The sequence below is a fragment of the Pelodiscus sinensis genome, chromosome 3 (genome assembly GCF_052426305.1).
Source record: "Pelodiscus sinensis isolate ZL-2025 chromosome 3, ASM5242630v1, whole genome shotgun sequence".
Classification (NCBI taxonomy): Eukaryota; Metazoa; Chordata; order Testudines; family Trionychidae; genus Pelodiscus; species Pelodiscus sinensis.
In genome coordinates, this window is record NC_143054.1 from 97897201 (window position 1) to 97914478 (window position 17278).

A 17278-nucleotide genomic window follows, 5' to 3' on the forward strand; every position below is an offset into this window, starting at 1 on the left:
CGGTGAATAAGAGGATTACCGGTACAATTTGGGCCTATGGTGATTTCTTCCTCCATGGCGGTGTGTGACTCCAGCTAGGAAGGCTGGACCTCAGTGCTGGAAGCTCCCTAGAGATGGGGGGGAGGAGGGGGGTGGCACTGGTGCCCATACCATGGCCATGGTCCCGTTTCTGCATTGTTACAAAAGAACTGCAAAACTCTGTATAGTATTTTTGTCTACATTTCTAAGATTCTAAAAGAACATGCTTCTTGACTTATGGCTAGATACTTACTTGGATTCCCTTTTACTTTTAAATAAACAGCTCTGGCTGGTTCAGAAATCATGGATGGAAAATATTCTCCATGCCCATGTTGTTTTCCCATCAGAGTCATTGACAAAAAACCTTGCCCAGTTTTTGCATTAAAGAGTTTACAACCCTGTTCACATGCCTCTTGCATAAGCTAATATAAAAATCTGTACACAGTGTATTTCAATTTTTGTGGTGCAATTGATTTTGCAGGGCAGACCTAGGAGTGCAGAGAAAATGTGATGATGCACTGTTTTCAGAAAGAAGCCATTTCTAAATCTTTAAATTTTTTAAATTTAACAAGACTTTTCAGAAAAATCTGGCAATTTTCAAGTCCAATTGATTTTTCCAGGTTGAGGTTACAGGCAGGACAAATATATGATTTCATAATGGAGGCTGCTTTCAATTTGAATATGGAGATGCTAATATTCTCTCCCTTCCTAATTACTGAAGTATCTGACAGCCTCCTGCCATTATCTAACTTTCTATTTCTCCATCTCCCTATGTATTGATATGGATACTAACATTGCTTGTTTCTTTAAAATACTTGGAAGGAGGTCTGATTATGGTAAGGCCCATGTAGCCAGGTAGATAGATAGATTAGATCAGGGGTCTCCAAACTACGGCCCGCGGGCTGGATGCGGCCCGCGAGGCCCTCTCATCCGGCCCGTGGAGACTGTGACGGGGAAGAAACTCCCCGCACTAACAGCCCCTCCCCTGGAGAAGCGCCGAGCGGCACAGCACCGCGGAGCTGGGGCGGGGAAGAAACTCCCCACACTGACAGCCCCTCCCCCAGAGAAGCGCCGAGTGGCGCAGCGCAGCGGAGCCCAGGGGAAAGCCCACGGGGAGGGGAGCGAGGGCGCACAGCCGCAGGCGCGGCAGGCGAGGAAGGCGGCAGGACCCAGGAGGAGAAGGGGCAGGGACGCCAGGGTGAGTGGCACGCCCCGTGCGTGCCGGCTCAAAAGGGGGAGGGGCCGGAAGGACAGGGGCGGCCGGCACTCACTTTCTTTTGGGCAGGCAGCCAGGAGAGGGAAGCCGGAGGAGCCAGCGGGACGGAGGAGAGACTCTGGACCCGCGCAGCCCTTGCCCTGGGCAGCGAGACTCCCCGGCCGGGGGTGCGGGGGATCGGAGCCGCCAACGGACGGCCACACGCCCTGCGGACCGACGGCCGAGCCCGGGCTCTGCGCGTCCCTCACAGCAAGAGGGGTTGGGACTTGGCGTGGACAATTGCTCCCTATTGGCCAGTGCGTTCTTATCCTATTGGCTAGCTCTCTCATGAGGTCACTAGTGGGCTGGGCTCTATTTTGGCATCCAGGAAACAATTTCACCATTCACACTAATACAGGTGTTCATGTGTAGTGTATCAATGTGTTATTAAATAATAACTGAATAAAATAATATTAAATAAATAATTAAAAACAACATCCATGTTTTGATTGTTTTTTATTTGGACCTCAAGTGTGTAGTCGGCCCCCGAACTGCTGTTTGATAGTTAATGCGGCCCTCGGGCAAAAAAGTTTGGAGACCCCTGGATTAGATAATAGGATGAGGCTGTGAAGTCTTCTTTCCCAGAGTAGCCTGACATGAACATGACTAGAGTGGATATTATTTGAAGAGAAATGTGTATGGAATCAGCAGTTACAATATTATATTCTTGATCATTATATTGCTCTTCATTTACACACTTTGCCCAAGAACATTTATTTAGTTGGGTTCCTGTATGTTCCCACATCACTCCTCCAAACGCATTTCAAATGCTCATCTACTCTTCCAATTCACACTACAAGGCATCCTCTGCCCCCTCAGCAACACTCCTTAAGCGTAATGAGTAATTGTGCTCCTATATCTTTCCTCTTTATTTCCATGTATTATTAGAATGCCTCCAAAGCAACCCTTCACTGAAATCTCTACTTAGGGATTCTGATTAAAATATATATTGCCATGATGACATATCAGGGCTTATTTGAATGCAGCGGATATTTTCCAAAGTTAAAGAAACTAGTTACAGAGTAACAGGCCTCCATGTTGGAATGCATTTGAGAAAAGATGGCAGAAGCTTGCTTTTCTGTCACTGTTTGCCAGACCAAGAAACATAGCTCTGATAACAGAGAGTTTATTTCCTGTTCACCACATGCCAAGAATATTGTTCAGAGTGGCCTCATAGTGCATCACATTTATAAATTCCATGATGACCTTGCATTTAATAAATGCATTAATATGGTTGGTCAGCATGCACAAAATACATACATACATATATATGCTAGAAGTCATGTCTGACCTGATTCTTAATTAGTAAATAGAAGGGCTATTCTGCAGTCACTGGACTATAGATATTTTTGGCATGACAGAGAAACTGTTGTTGTTATATTTATATAATTGTTATTGGGGATCAATATCCTGAAGGTGGAAAGAAGATCAAAGATGTGAAAGGCTCTATTGTTATTAACTGTATTTACACTTGAATTGAGTTTCTTCCAGTAACTGGATGTTGCTCTAATAAATTGAATGTTTTGTTTACAAGAACCAAGAAACTCATCCATTTCCACTGAAGTAAATGAAAAAGAATCCTTTAGATTTTAATGGGAGTTGGGGTTTGCCTGGGTTTAGTTTTTTCTTTCTGCACCTAGCAGACACACAAATAAGTACCAATTCTACAAAAATGATCTCAGTTGTCATTCAGTGTACTTTAGATGAGATACTTTCCCATTCAGCCCAGTGCTATCTTGAGAAGCTCCTGTTTTCCACAGATTTTCTGAGAACTGATGTAACTTGTTTTGCTTCTACATAGAACACTGTAGGAGGCAAAGTTAGTCACCGTGAAGAGAGGGAAAGGGTGTGAGTCTGACTTTTGAGATTATGGACCTACAACAGTAAGGAGGATAGCAATCAAATATAAGGGACACAACATTTCCATTTCGAAAAATGAAGAATATTTCATCAATGGTTTATCCTCTTCCCCCTTCTTTAGAAGTCTCTAAAAGAGCTGGTCCTCATTGTCCTTCAACAAGTTCTAGGCACTATCTTGCTTTTAAGACCTTGAATCACACTAGGGCTATTGCAAGGCAGCCCAAACCCAAGTGACAGCCATGGGAGACCTAGTGTGACTCACTGAGGAACTCGGTGGTGTTTAGGGGGATCATAGGCATTGCTACAAAGTTCAAAGTCTGTTTCTCATTGTGCCTGATCTGAGTGCAGTCTCCTCTCCCACTCCATCTGAACTTTCCCCATCCTTGTTAGCCCCACATAGTCCTTGTGCTCAAGGGTTACCGGTGTGACTGGTCTTTGATTGTGGAGAGCAAATGATCCATTCTTCCCCATCCATTCTAGTGCGGAGGATAGTCAATAGCTGGTTCTACAGAATGGGAGTGATAAATGGGAAAAAGGGAACGAGATGAACTTACATGAGGTAAAACTGCACCTTTAGCAGGTTTAACTTGCAATGACGGTTTCTTAGGGTTATCAAGTAAGAGGGAAGAATACACTGGATTTGCTCATTCGGGCAAGATGTTTCTATTGCTTACTAGTGGTGGGTGAGCCCTGTAGACTATGAGCTTTTGAGAATCTCACAAAATATTTTGGACTTCTAAAACTCTTTGCATCTCCAAATCAACCCATCTGTAATTTAAACCCATTTTCACTGGGTATGATTCACCTTTTAAGAATATATCAGGCCAGAAATAATGGTGCTAGACCTTTTATTCTAGCTGAGGATCTGACCAATGGTTGTTATCTGGAGGGAAGCCTATGTTATAGGTTAGGGCAGAAAAACGCCCCCAAGAAATTAAGCCACCAAAAGTGGGTGGTGGCTATATGGGTTGCATAATGTCATTCCCCTCTCTGCTGCCTTTTTTACACTCTCTTGTAGTGGCTCAAAAACCAAGCTGCATTTGAATTCAGACTGAATTTTTAAACCCACAATATATGTGTGGGTTCAAAATTAGGCAATATGTATTTTCCCCGACATGATTTATTCATGTTTTCTGCCCAGTCCTGATCTACCTTTGCACTGATTTGTATAGCTGTTTTTTTATGGTGGTTGTGGAAGAAGCATGAATATGCATATTTGATACACAACCTCATGAGAAAGATGTAATCATTTCACACTGGATTTACAAGAAAGTCCACAATCTCTGAGTAGATATGTGAATGCATGTGTGAATACAGGTGTGTCTATCCTGGATATCTTTTCGATGGAATCAGATCTTCTCATGCTTTTAGCCACTTTATAAGGCTTTGCTATTAATGTTGATAAGTTTCTGTAGAACTCCAGTCTGTATGTATTCCTGTCAAAATATACTGTACAGAACAACTACTTTCCTATTCTGGGTGCTATTGCTGCCCATTAGCATATCCATGGAAAGGACAAATCTAGTCCCCCACTCCATGTTTGAGGAAGACCCCTTGGCAGGAATGGTCTCTGTGGAGGTCTTGAATTTGGCATGCCCTTGTGCAAGAGGTGGCTAATACAGCCTCTCCCCAAGTTACAAATGAGTTACAGACCAAACACTTGGCCGTAACTTGATCTGTTCGTAACTCAGACCCCATTGAGTTACATAGCAACCGTGCTGTTCGTAAGCGCGGGTCACGTTCATAATTTGGGGACTGCCTTTACGACTGCTCCATGGGAGCTTTGGTCATAAATGCAAACGGTCGTAACTTGACCATTCGCAACTCGGGGACCGGCTGTAATGCAACCTTCTTTCACTTGCCATCTTGATTGATGTCATTCCCCTCCAAAGGGTCCAAAAATGCTAAAATAATCTTCCTTGCTTGGCCTCCCAACCACCACTTCTCATTGCCCAGCACATGCAGTTCAAACTACTACTTATTCTGATTTTCCTGGTTTTATGTGACTCAACTTGGCCTACATCTTTGAGTTTTTCTTCCATTTGATTCCCTCACTCTGCTCCTCCACCCCTTCAGTAAGGCAAGCTTTGATGAGCTCTTCATTCACTTCCTCCACTCCTGACTTCATGCATCTTCTCACGCTGTCCCATATTGAAGGAAAGTCACATCTCATTTAATCTCTTCTAAAACTAGCTTCTGCTGTGTCACCTCATTTGTAATGTCATGTGTAAATTTAGAGAGTAAATTATCCAGGTCAGGAAATGTGTCTCTTTATTTCTTCTGCCAAGTGCCTTGCATGATTTGCACACTGTAACATTTGGCTATGCTTTAATAGTCTTTGGAAGCTGTAACCGGAGCAAATCATAGCTGTTGGCTTGTCGACGCGGGCATACATTACAGCAGCGCTCCATGCGCCGCACTCGCTTCCAGATAATTTCTAAGTGCAATTCAAGGTGTTTCTTTTGACCTTTAAATCCGAAGGGCAGAACCTGGATCATTAGCGGTTCTCTCTCTCTCTCTCTCTCTCTCTCCCCCTCCATGTAGTACTGCAGCTGTAGAGGTCAACTGAGGTGTATGAGCTAGGAGCAGTTGGTTGTATATGGAAAGAGATTTTTATGGAGGAGCTCTCAATGGGAGACCCTCAATTAGAGTACACTTCTCCCTTCAGTTTCACAGAGCTTCAATATGTTGGAAACTGGAAGCATTCTCTATTTCCCAGGCGGTTGAGAGAGGATATGCTAGTGGAAGTAAGTAAAGTTAACTATTAAGTTGTGTTGAATGAGTAGAGAAGATTAGTGGCTACATGGATCAAAGCTGTAATTTTTTTAATGTATGTTTATCTTATATTTGTTATATCTTGTGTGACAGTCTGTACCCTCAAAGCAACACTTTGGCCCCCATATTCACCACTGTCATATAACTGTGATATGTTTAGTACAAAATATGCTTTGTGAGATACCATCTTAAAAGTTTTGATCTATTGCTATCCTGTTGGATTGTATGTGGAATTATGAAGTTTTGCTTTGTGTACATTACTGAAATATATTGTGAAGCTGGAAACACGATCAGCCTTTCAGGTACAACACTTAGGGCAGCCAGACACTGATAATGGCCCATTAAGGGGGATACACCCTCACAAGGACTACTCCTGGATCCGTATACAATGGAACTCTCTCAGAAGGAGTATGTATTGTAGACAATGGAGACTGCTTGACTCACATCATAACAAAAGATCTTTCCAGCAAGCTGGAGGAACCTGTAAAGAAGAGAAAGCAACATCATCATTTGGCCTCACTCCCCTCACAACTCAAAGTCTGGAAACATGTCTGGAGAATAAAGACTTTGAATGGGGCAGGTGATCCTAGGATGAAAATAGAAATCCCAGCAAGGTCTGAAGAACCCATGCCATCATGGTGAGACTCTTTTTATTCAAACCCTTTCTGGTTTAGAGATCTCAGATTGTGATTTTACCTTTATTTCTTAGGCAATCAACTTTGATCTGTACTCTTAGTACTTCTGAACACTGAAAAGCTCTCTGTCCGTAAGTTAGTACATCTGGTTAAATTTTACCTTAAACAGCGCTTTTAGCTTGAAGTGATTGAAGAATCTGCTGAGGAACAAAAGCTAGTGCACATCCTCTTCCCATTGAGAAAGGGGTAGAGTGGGTAACAAACACACCCTGCTCAGCCTGGTGTCCTTGGCTGGTGAGCTGTGGGAAGTTGGCTGAAGCACTTCTATTATTTCAGGAGTGGCAGGTGACAGCATTCACATAACAGAGTTGCATTTATCCCTGCCTACTAATTATTATGTAAATGTAGGAGCTGGAGAGATTTGCAGCTTGTCACAGAATCACATTATAAGAGGGAGCCCAGATTGGAAGGACAAAAGTCTCAGTGGCACCCAAGTTCCAGGTTGCACCCTGGGATTCTAGCCCCCTGCCATTGCTATAGCCCCCAGGTGCTTATCCAACCTCTGGCCAGTGCTCTAAGAGTCCCATTTAAATTCTGGTGTATGCCCTTGGTCCCTGAGCATTTCATATAATAAATATGATTAAAAATAACAACAGAATTTTACAACTTACTACATGACCAGCTTGGGTATGCAAACAAGCACAGTTCTTGCCTGAATATGTTCTTCTCATTTGATGCTGTGAACTCTTTTTTTATTCTCCCATAGCTAGATTCCTCTCCTCTTATTCTACCTTAAATTAGTTTCACATATTTATTTGCCATTGGGCTCTCACAACATGCCTTTAATTACAGTAAATCAACTTCCTATTTTTCTCGCTTGCACACCAAATTCAGCTTTCCCAAGCTCACTGAAATCCATGACATGATATAAATTTTCTTTTCTATACTGATACTTCTTTGCAAAACAGCAATTATCCCTGTGAGAAATCAGTATATCTAGTACTGAATAGTCTCCTGCATTGGGATTTCTTTTTATGGAATTGTGAAATCAACTAGATATAGGTTGTTTGTCTGTTAGGGTGTGTCTAGACTACACCTCTCTGTCAACAGAAATTGCTAATGATGCAGGGATTTAAATATCCCATGTTTCATTAGCATAAACATGGCCATCTCTTTTTTTCGAAACAGAGCTTTATTGGAAAAAAAAACACCAGTCTAGACGTGGATCTGTCAAAATTAAACCCTTTTTCGACAGATTCCTGTATTCCTCAAAAAATGAGGTTTACAGGATCTGTCGAAAAAGGGTTTATTTTCGACAGATTTGCGTCTAGACTGCTGTTTTTTTTTCTGAAAAAGCTCCATTTTGAAAAAAAGCAGTGACCATGTTTATACTAATGAAGTGCAGAATATTTAAATCCCTGCCTCATTAGCAATTTCAATGTGTTTGATCTGCATCTCTCATCCGACAGAGGGATGCAGTCTAGATGTAGCTTTACTGTGTTTCCCCTTATTTCCTGTCAGTACGGTCTCATCAATAGTTGCTTGCCAGCATTTCTCTGTCTTGTTCAGTAAAACTCTGATGGGAATAAATAGAACCCCTCCTAAATTATAAGCTTTAATTCTGATGTGCTACATATAGTTCCCAGTCAGGGCTAAAGGGGCTTTCCTTCTTTTTTTTCAGTCCGTGAAACCGCTTTCATAAACGCTTGCTTGGATTACTCAAGAATCATTTCATCATGATTCAGTCATTTGTAATCTTTAATAAAACCTCGCAAGTGTATGTTGACAGCTTAGAAATTTGAGGAGGACAAGTATAAGATATAGTGTATGTGTGGTGCAGGGAAAATAACTCTACAGGGTCAGTTATAAGCTCCAACTCAGGAAAGATTAAACGTAAATATAGTAGAGATTCAAATTTAGGTATTTGTCTGGAGTGATTCAAGAAATTCATAAATCAATCGTATCGTCTTTGTTTGCTTTGTTTTTGTTTTGGTACACTTCTAATAGTCTGCTTCAAATAAGCTAGACCAGCTGGTGCTGGGTATGGTACACCCTGAGATGTCCTTGACTCTTTGCTTGCCTATTTTGATTCTGTTCCACTCAGCTGTTGCAAGTTGCATAATAGTTTTGCTTAACTAATCTGAGGTTGAGGTCAGCTCAGGGATACAAAGATGATACATTTTGTGACACTGCATCAGAAGTTCAGTCCTCTGGTTTCGCTGGGCTCCGTTAATCCAGATCAGTACATAAATATGATCCCTCATCCAATTGTTCATTAACCTCTCTGGAGCGATGGAGTGAGGTCAGGGGTCTGTGCTGATTCTGTCAGATTTTAGCATTCTTTGTCATCTCTGCACTTGCTTGAGGATAACGACAAATGTATAGAGTAAGCTTGCTGGGCTTTGTCCCTGTATCTTAAATTATCAATACAATTATATTTCTGGGAGCAAGGGGTGTGTGGCATTTTTCAAGAGGACTTGCCAGTTTTTCTTCTTTTTTTGGTCAGGTCTCTCTCTTGGTTTCACACACATCTTTATGGACATAACTTTTAAACTGGGTGCCTAGCATAACGTCTCTAAGTCCCTATTTAGATTTCTAAAGACAAATTAGATTGTGTCCTTATTGATACCTATCTCTGATATAGTGCTTTTTCATCGCTAGATATCAAATCACTTTGCAAAGGAGGTCAATATCTTTATTACCATTTTACAGTGGGGGAAACTGAGTCACAAAATGAGGAAAGTGGCTTGTCCACAATCTCCCAGCAGGCCAGCCAAGACTAGAACACACAGGCCTCCTGAGTTCCAGTGTAGTATTTGATAAGTGGTGGCATGTGACTGTGCTGCTCCAAGAACAGTGCCTGGGTGGAAAGGTTGCTCTCTTGTCATTACAGTATCAGTGTTCCAGCCACTGATGTCCATGAATTGCAGTTGCCTTCTTGATGCAGGTTCCCATGAGAAATGATGGGGAAATTTTAGACTTTCATTTTTTGATCAGAATACATCAATTCTTTGAAACACAAACTGTTTGCAGGAAAGGGTCACCTTTGACAAATCTCCTGGGGTTCGGAAAACAAAACAGCAAATTACCCCCAACAACAACAAAAACCCACATAAAAAAAATACATTGTGGAACTGTGGAAACATCCCCTTTTGACCTTTTTGAAATTAAATTTTTGTTTTTTCAGGTTAAAATGACATTTTGTTTTGAAATTTGTTATTTAAGTTTAGAGTAGAAAAATTTGCCAAATTTTTCAAAGTTTTGATTTTTTTGTACTGCTCTGAGATGGGAAAAAATTCAAAATCTCAACAAGTCTCCTGGGCAAACCATTTCTCCCACAACTCTAGCCCTGGCCCACACTACACACTTACGTCAGTCTAACTACATTATGTGGAAAATCGGCACCCCTTGAGTGAAGGAGTTATACAAACCTAACTCCTGGCAAAGACAATGCTATGTTGACTGGAGAGGTGAAGTATCTGTATCGATGGGAGAAGCTGTTCCATACACATAAATAGCATCTTAACTAAATGCTACAGTGGTACAGCTGACTGGTTCAGCTGAAGTGCCAAAAGTATAGAGCAGTCTCTAGTCTCCACTTCTTGCTAGAATCTTTCTTCTTTTCTTTGCAGACCTGCCAGTTTTATTCTTTGCTCCTGTGAAGTGGTCAGGTGCTAATCGCCATTACCATATCAGCAAGCAAGACCTTTATTTTATCTGAATAGGGATGGTGATGTTTGTACAGGTGTGCTAGCTGAGCAAATGAATTAATATCCATTTTCTCTGTCCAATAGGTTTGCTTTCCATCTCCTGCCTGTTAACAAACGGTAATGTAAAATCTCCTTTGAACTCACATATAAATTTTCCCTTCTTTGATCAGGTCCTTCATCTTCTGCTGATGCTGACATGTATATAGCTCCTAATGGCTTCACATAAGTTTGTTCCCTCCAATTTTTCCCATCCATGTGTGGAATAAATTTGGTCATGTGCACCAAGGCATGTGCTGATGTGCACCATCAGTAGAAACACATGTTGTTGGTTGAGGGTGACTGTGGGTGCTCTGTTAATCAGCTGGGCAGCATTTGAATCTCCCCTGAGTGACAGCCCAAGTGCAAAGCATACAGGGAATGCTGCTAAGGGCCCAGTCCTGCTGCCACTGAAGTCATCTGGAGTTTTTCTATATGCATCCTTGGATGCAAAATCAGGACCTGCAATAGCCTATACCCTTCACTCCCAGAAGTGTATGCTTTCCTATGTTTAATTACTGGGCAATAGCTTATTCTCCTTCAGTCACAGCCTTAAGTTTTTAGTAACTCCATATTTCTCAATAATTTCATTCTTGTGAAGTGTGATTTCTTAACTGACAATATCCAATCTGTCATAGTCCCCACAGGACTTGTATTATACTTTTCACAGATCTTTCAGTTTCACAGATCTGGAGCTTGGTGAGTCATTTCCCAGAGTCTCTCTCTCTCTCTCTCTCTCTCTCTCTCTCACTCACTCACTCACTTTCTCTCTCTCATCAACACCATAGTATTTTAGCATCTGCCAAGAATTTAAAAGTTTTCAGTTTTTTTTCTTTCTTATGTTTGTAGGAGGTTTGCTTCTCATTTTCCCTCTGTGCAGAAATTATTATGGGAAAGCAACTTCAGAGAAACAAGTTTTGCATTGAAGGTGGTGTGGTTCATGGTCATTCTTATCTCTTGCTCCATAGGTTAGCTCCAGCTCCTGTGAAACTTCTGTTTCCCACATTCATGAGTTCCCCTTATTGGCTGACAGTTTCATGGTTTTAATGGAACATAGCTACTGTAGGAGCAGGTGGTGGTAGATGGACAGACAATCTCTCTGGTAGCTAGGACCAATTAAATGAAAGGCTATCAGGAAAAGCCTTGAAGTAGACTCTGTTTTTTATTGGGAACCAATGTAGAAGTAGTCTGTTCCAAACCCCACTAAGGGTGTATCTATAATGCAGGGCTTAACTCAAAATAAGCTATGCAAATTGAGCTATGTCAATTGCATAGCTTATTTCAAAATCTTCTTCTTCTTAAACCCTTGTACTCCGAGTGGAGCATAAGTCATCTAAAAGTCTCCTCCACTTCACTGTCTTGAGACAAAACTTCTAGCTGACACCAGGAGAACCCCAGTTTCTGTCCTTCAATCTCAGTAGATCTTCTCCATGTTATCCGAGGTCTTCCTGTTTTGCGTTTTCCTTACGGGTTCCATGTGAGAGCTTGACGGACTATGCTGAATGATGGTTTTCTGGGACTGTGGCCTAGCCATCCCCACTTTCTTCTCTTGATTTCAACATCAAGTGGTTCTTGTCCTGCTGTTTCAAAGCTCCTCATTTGTGACAGTCTTGCCATTTGATGTGAAAATTGTACCTAAGGCATCTGTATGAATGTCTGTAGCTTGTGATTTGAAGACTTTTTAGTATGCCAGGTCTTAGGGAGCATTTACACAGCACTTATTTTGAAACAGAGCACTCTTCCTCTGACTTCCCTTACTCCTTGTACAATGAGGATATGTCTACACTACAGCATTATTTTGAAATATCTTATTTTGAAATAGTTATTTCGAAATAGCTTATTTTGAAAAAACGCATCTAAACACAAAATGCAATTCGAAATAACATTTTGCTATTTTGAAATAGCGCATCCACACTGATAGGATACTGAATCACATTTAAGGCCGGCTGGAACCAGTTCTGGCAGAGCATCAGGTCAGGAGTTACCTTGTGTGGCTGTTGCCTGAAGCTATCTGAGACCTGTGCTTAAAGGGACCCCCTCAGACAGCCGGTTCTAAGGTTTCCCTGCTTGCTTGCCTACCTCACTGCGGGACAGCAAAGCATTTTTTTCTCAGCATGCTCTGGTTGCCCTCACTCAGGACACCTCAGTACTTTGCAGCATGGAGCCGGAGCCGCCCCTGGGCACTCTGGTGCTTCTCCTGGACATGTTGCTGTGAGCCTGGCAGCACATTCTGCAGGCAATAACAGTCTCCCTGATGTGCCCCGCTTGTGCCTCATTCCTCCCTCACGTCCTTCCACTTACCCCTCCCTAACCCTCCTTCCTGCTGTACAATAAAAGACACGTGTTCATTACAACAAAGCCTCTTTATTGAACAAAACTGGGATGAAGGGGGAATGAAACTGAGGTGAGACTGGGGAAAGAAGGTGGGAGAGGGGAGGAGGGAGGGTGAGAGAGCAGAGGGAGAAACCTGGGAGGAGGGAGCTGGCAGGGGGAGGCAAGGGGAGGAAGAGGGAGGAGAAGCTCATGGCTCATGGCTGGGGGTTTTGCTGGCCCAACTGTCTCCCAGCACAGTGGGTGCGGGGGCCTCGGCGTCCCTGCGGGTGTGGGGAGGGTGGGAAGGAAGAAGCGGGAGGGGGAGAAGGAGCGGCAGGAGGAGCAATAGCTGGGGAGGCAGCAGGGGCTGGAGCAGCAGGAGGCAGCAAACTCTGCCCCAGGGTCGATGACCACCAGGGGGGCATGGACCGTCCTGCCCCCCAGGATGCGGTCTACGGCATCAAGATAGGGGCAGGGGTCTGGGTCTGCCCCTGGTTGGAAGCTGCCCCCTATGGCCCTTGAATAGGCCTTCCGCAGCTCCTTTATTTTCATGCGAATCTGCTCCTGGGTTTGCATGTGGCCTTTGGTGGCCAGGCTGGCAGCCATTCACCTGTAGACGGCCACGTTCCTCCATTTAGTGCGGAGATCATGGATGGTGGAAGCATCCCCCTAAACCTGAATTATGTCCCTGATCTCTGCACTGGACCAGGCAAGCGCCCACCTTTTCCAGCCCCTGGCAGGCTCCTGGGAGATGGCAGACTGGTCCTGGGGAGCAGTGGAGGGCTGGCTGGCACTGGCTGCCTGGCTCATCCTGGGGCCACTGGGTCAGGGGCAGCAACTGCTGGCTCTGGGCTGGCAGGCTTGGAGCTGGCACAGGCACTGTGGCCAGAGTCTACCCCTTTAAGAAGTCCAGGGAGGGGGGAAAGGAGAGGAGTTTTCTTGGTTGTGCCCAGAGTGGCCTCCAGGGCACCCTGGGAAGGGCTGGAGGCCCCCTATTTCAAAATAAGCATCTATACAGCGCTTATTTCGAAATAGCTATTTCAAAATTGGTGCTATTCCTCATGGAATGAGGTTTACCAATTTTGAAATAAGTCCTCCACTATTTTGATATAATTTCAAAATAGCAGTTTGGCTGTGTAGACTCTGGGAAAGTTATTTCGAAATAATGGCTGTTATTTCAAAATAACTTTACTGTGTAAACATACCCAGGGGGGTTACAGGAGTTGGAGTAAGACGTCCTCCAGTTTGACAGTATTTTAACATTATTTTGAAATAACTTCCTGCTGTGTAGATGTGGACTAAGTTAATTTGGAATCGCACTAGTTATTTTGAAATAGTGTTGCAGTGTAGACTTACCCTCACATGAATGGAAAAGTTCCCATTGTTTCAGTGGGCTTTGAATCAACTCCAGAGTGGAGCACTTGTTTGCTGAGTAAATGGTTTTTTTCAGGGTGTGTTGCTTTGTTCCTCGATATAAGTTCCAGTAACCAAACACGAGAGTCACAAATGCATTGGTCACCAGGGCCGAGTCTATATATGATAAGCTGGGGGGGCAATTTTCTGGCCAGTAGAGCATGGCTATGCACATTTTATGCCTTTTTTTTTGCTGTTATTTACACATGAGCTGTAGAATAATGGTTGAAAGGACCTGAAGGCTATAGAGTGGCATAACAATTGGAAGCAAATCTACCCTCTTGTCCAAATCCAAAAGTAGGGAGCAGTGTGTGACAAGGAACCAAAATGAAAAACAAAAGTAATTTTGCAGGAAATTTTACATGCTGTGGATTCCCTCATGTAAATAACTCTTTGTGCTGTGAGCATTTCCTTATTCTTCCTTACATTCATCTTTAGCTATTTGCTTCTCGTGCAGCTGCTGACTTCTGCTAGGTATTGAGGGTATGTCTAGACTACATGGCTCCGTCGATGGAGCCATGTAGATGAGTTTACTAGACATAGGAAAATGAAGCAGCGATTTAAATAATCGCCGCTTCATTAACATCAAAATGGCCACCGCACTGTGCCAATCAGCTGTGTGGTGGCACAGCGGGGCAGTCTGGATGTGCCACGGTCGACAAGGGAAGCCTTTGTCAACCGCTCCAGTAAACCTCATTCTACGAGGCATAATGGAGCGGTCGATAAAGGCTTCCATTGTCAACCACAGCGTGTCCGGACTGCCCTGCTGTGACACCAAACAGCTGATCGGCACAGCGCAGCAGCCATTTTGATGTAAATGAAGCAGCGATTATTTCAATCACTGCTTCATTTTCCTATGTCTAGTAAACTCATCTACATGGCTCCGTCAACGGAGCCATGTAGTCTAGACATACCCTGAGAGAGCATTTTGGGACAGACCATGGTGGTGGTTTCTTCTTACTTTGCAATAGGAAGAGTTTTTGCCTTAAGGTGGAAGTGATCTTATCAGAATATGATGGTGGCTCTTGGCCACACATAGTCCAAATATCCATTCTAGTAACAGCCTATTGGGGCAAATATAATCTATGAAAAATCAAAGTGGAGTATTGGGTAGACCGTTTTGGATTATCATAATGGAGGCTTCATCTCTGTGGATATTAAGTCTACCAAGATGATGGGTCTGATGCCGACTCTTAAGAACTTCACCTTTTCAGAAAGTATCTTTTACCAGCTCCTTTGGTGGTTTATAGATCAGCAGCACGTTCAGGTTAGTTTTCTTTCTAGTCTCATACATTAAATGGATATAATCAAATCATTTTGATTTTAGTGAGATTTTCCTGAATGTCACCTGTAGGGAATAAAATGTCTGCCTTGATGTAAATTGGCTATTCTAGTTGCAGTTTAAAGCAGAAAGTGAAATTTCTAAATTGCTGGGTTTTCCACAGGGACTGTATCTGATAAACCCTATGAAAATCAGCGCTTGTAGGTGCTGTTAAGAATTCCATTCAGATACTCTAAGTAGTTAGGAATTGTAGTCAAATAATAGCGCAAAGTTGGGGACAGTTTTCCATTATACTAGAAATTCAGCTAACAAATATAAAATAAAAAACTGGTAACTGAGTGACTTATCTATACTTTTATTCAGAGATTCCACTGGCATAGTAAAATCACAAACATGAGCAATGAATCTACACCATACATGAACTACCGCTCCCCCCATGCGTCACCCTTTTCCTTCACCCTCCATCTGTTCTCCTCCCAACTGCTTCTCAACATCCCTGTTTTATTCCCATAACCTCTTAACTCTCAGTTATCATACAAAGTGGTTTTCACATGGCTGACCTCTGATTGGCATGAAATCATCCATTACAATTTTAACCATGGATTTCAGAGTGAGAAACACCTATCCATTTGTTATTTAGATGACACAGCATGATTGTTTTCTATTCCTAAGGATCTATAATAACAATATCCTTGAAAAAACAGTGATAGAAATGTATCCATGTTAGTCTGGTGTAGCTGAAACAAAATACAGGACTATGTAGCACTTTAAAGACTAACAAGGAAGTGGGTCTGGCCCACAAAAGCTCATCACCTAATAAACCATCTTGTTAGTCTTTAAAGTGCTACATAGTCCTGTATCTTGAAAAAACAAATTCTGTGGCTGAAACCTCAACTTTTGCATGATTAGCCATGTTTTTTCCATATTATGGAAGCTGTAATAGCAGGAACATTTAAATATCCTGAAAAAAATGGTTTCCTCACGAGTAAGAGCATAATTTTCCACAATGCCATGGTGGCATGATGTGCTGTCTGCACCACATGATGTTTTGTTACCATGAGACAATGTTGCAAAATGATCAATGGCACCTGTAGAGCAAACCACAAATGGTGACGAGCCCAAATCCAAGGTACTTATTACTAGAGGTGATGAAACAATAATAACTGAATGCTTTAATGTGACATATTTGTCATTAATCATTCATCTTAGTTATTAAACCACAAGATAATTATTGCTGATTGAACAGGAAGCATCCTAATAGTTATTATACTGAAATGTGTAATGAGTAAATATTTGGCTGAACAAAATGAAGATAGATTAAGAGATGGCATGTGGTGACATGACATGAATAGTTAACTTTGTTATTGTACATGCAAAATGCATTTGAAGACTGTGGTGAATCAAGGTGAAAATGTAGCGTGTGGTTATTGAAAATTACCATACTGCATCCCTGAAATGTGTATTCCTGAAACCATTCTGTAGGAGCTCATCTCCACAGCAAGGCTAACCCCAAAATAAGCTACACAACTTGAACTACGTCAATTGCGGAGCTGAAGTCAAAATAGCTTAATTCAGCTTTTGGCGCTGTATACACAGTAGGAAGTCTGAGTAAGAGCACTCTTTCTCTGTCTTCCATTACTCCTCGTAAAATGACGGTTACAGGAGTCAGAGTAAGAAGTCCTCCAGTTCAACAGTATTTTGACGGTATGTTGAAATAGCTACTTGTAGTGTAGACATAAAGGCTACGTCTAGACTGGCCACAAATTCTGGAAAAGGGATGCAAATCAGGTAAGTCAGCATAGGGAAATCCGCGGGGGATTTAAATATCCCCCGTGGATTTAAATAAACATGTCCGCCACTTTTTTTCCAGCTTGGGGAAAAGCCGGAAAAAAAGCGTCTAGTCTGGCGTGATCCTCTGGAATAAAGCCCTTTTCCAGAGGATCTCTTATTCCTACTTTTCCCCAAGCCGGAAAAAAAGTGG

The 17278-nt window shown here is 42.5% G+C and overlaps 1 long non-coding RNA gene across 5 annotated transcripts in view; it reads left to right on the plus strand.

Annotated features, from left to right (window-relative positions):
* Nucleotides 1-3516: 3516 nt before the first annotated feature.
* Nucleotides 3517-17278, plus strand: part of LOC149524683 (uncharacterized) — a 43081-nt gene continuing 29319 nt past the window's right edge. For all 5 annotated transcript variants that reach the window (XR_016349177.1, XR_016349178.1, XR_016349180.1 and 2 more), the window contains exon 1: nt 3517-5880. This is a non-coding gene — a long non-coding RNA (uncharacterized LOC149524683). The remainder of the gene's footprint in view (nt 5881-17278) is intronic.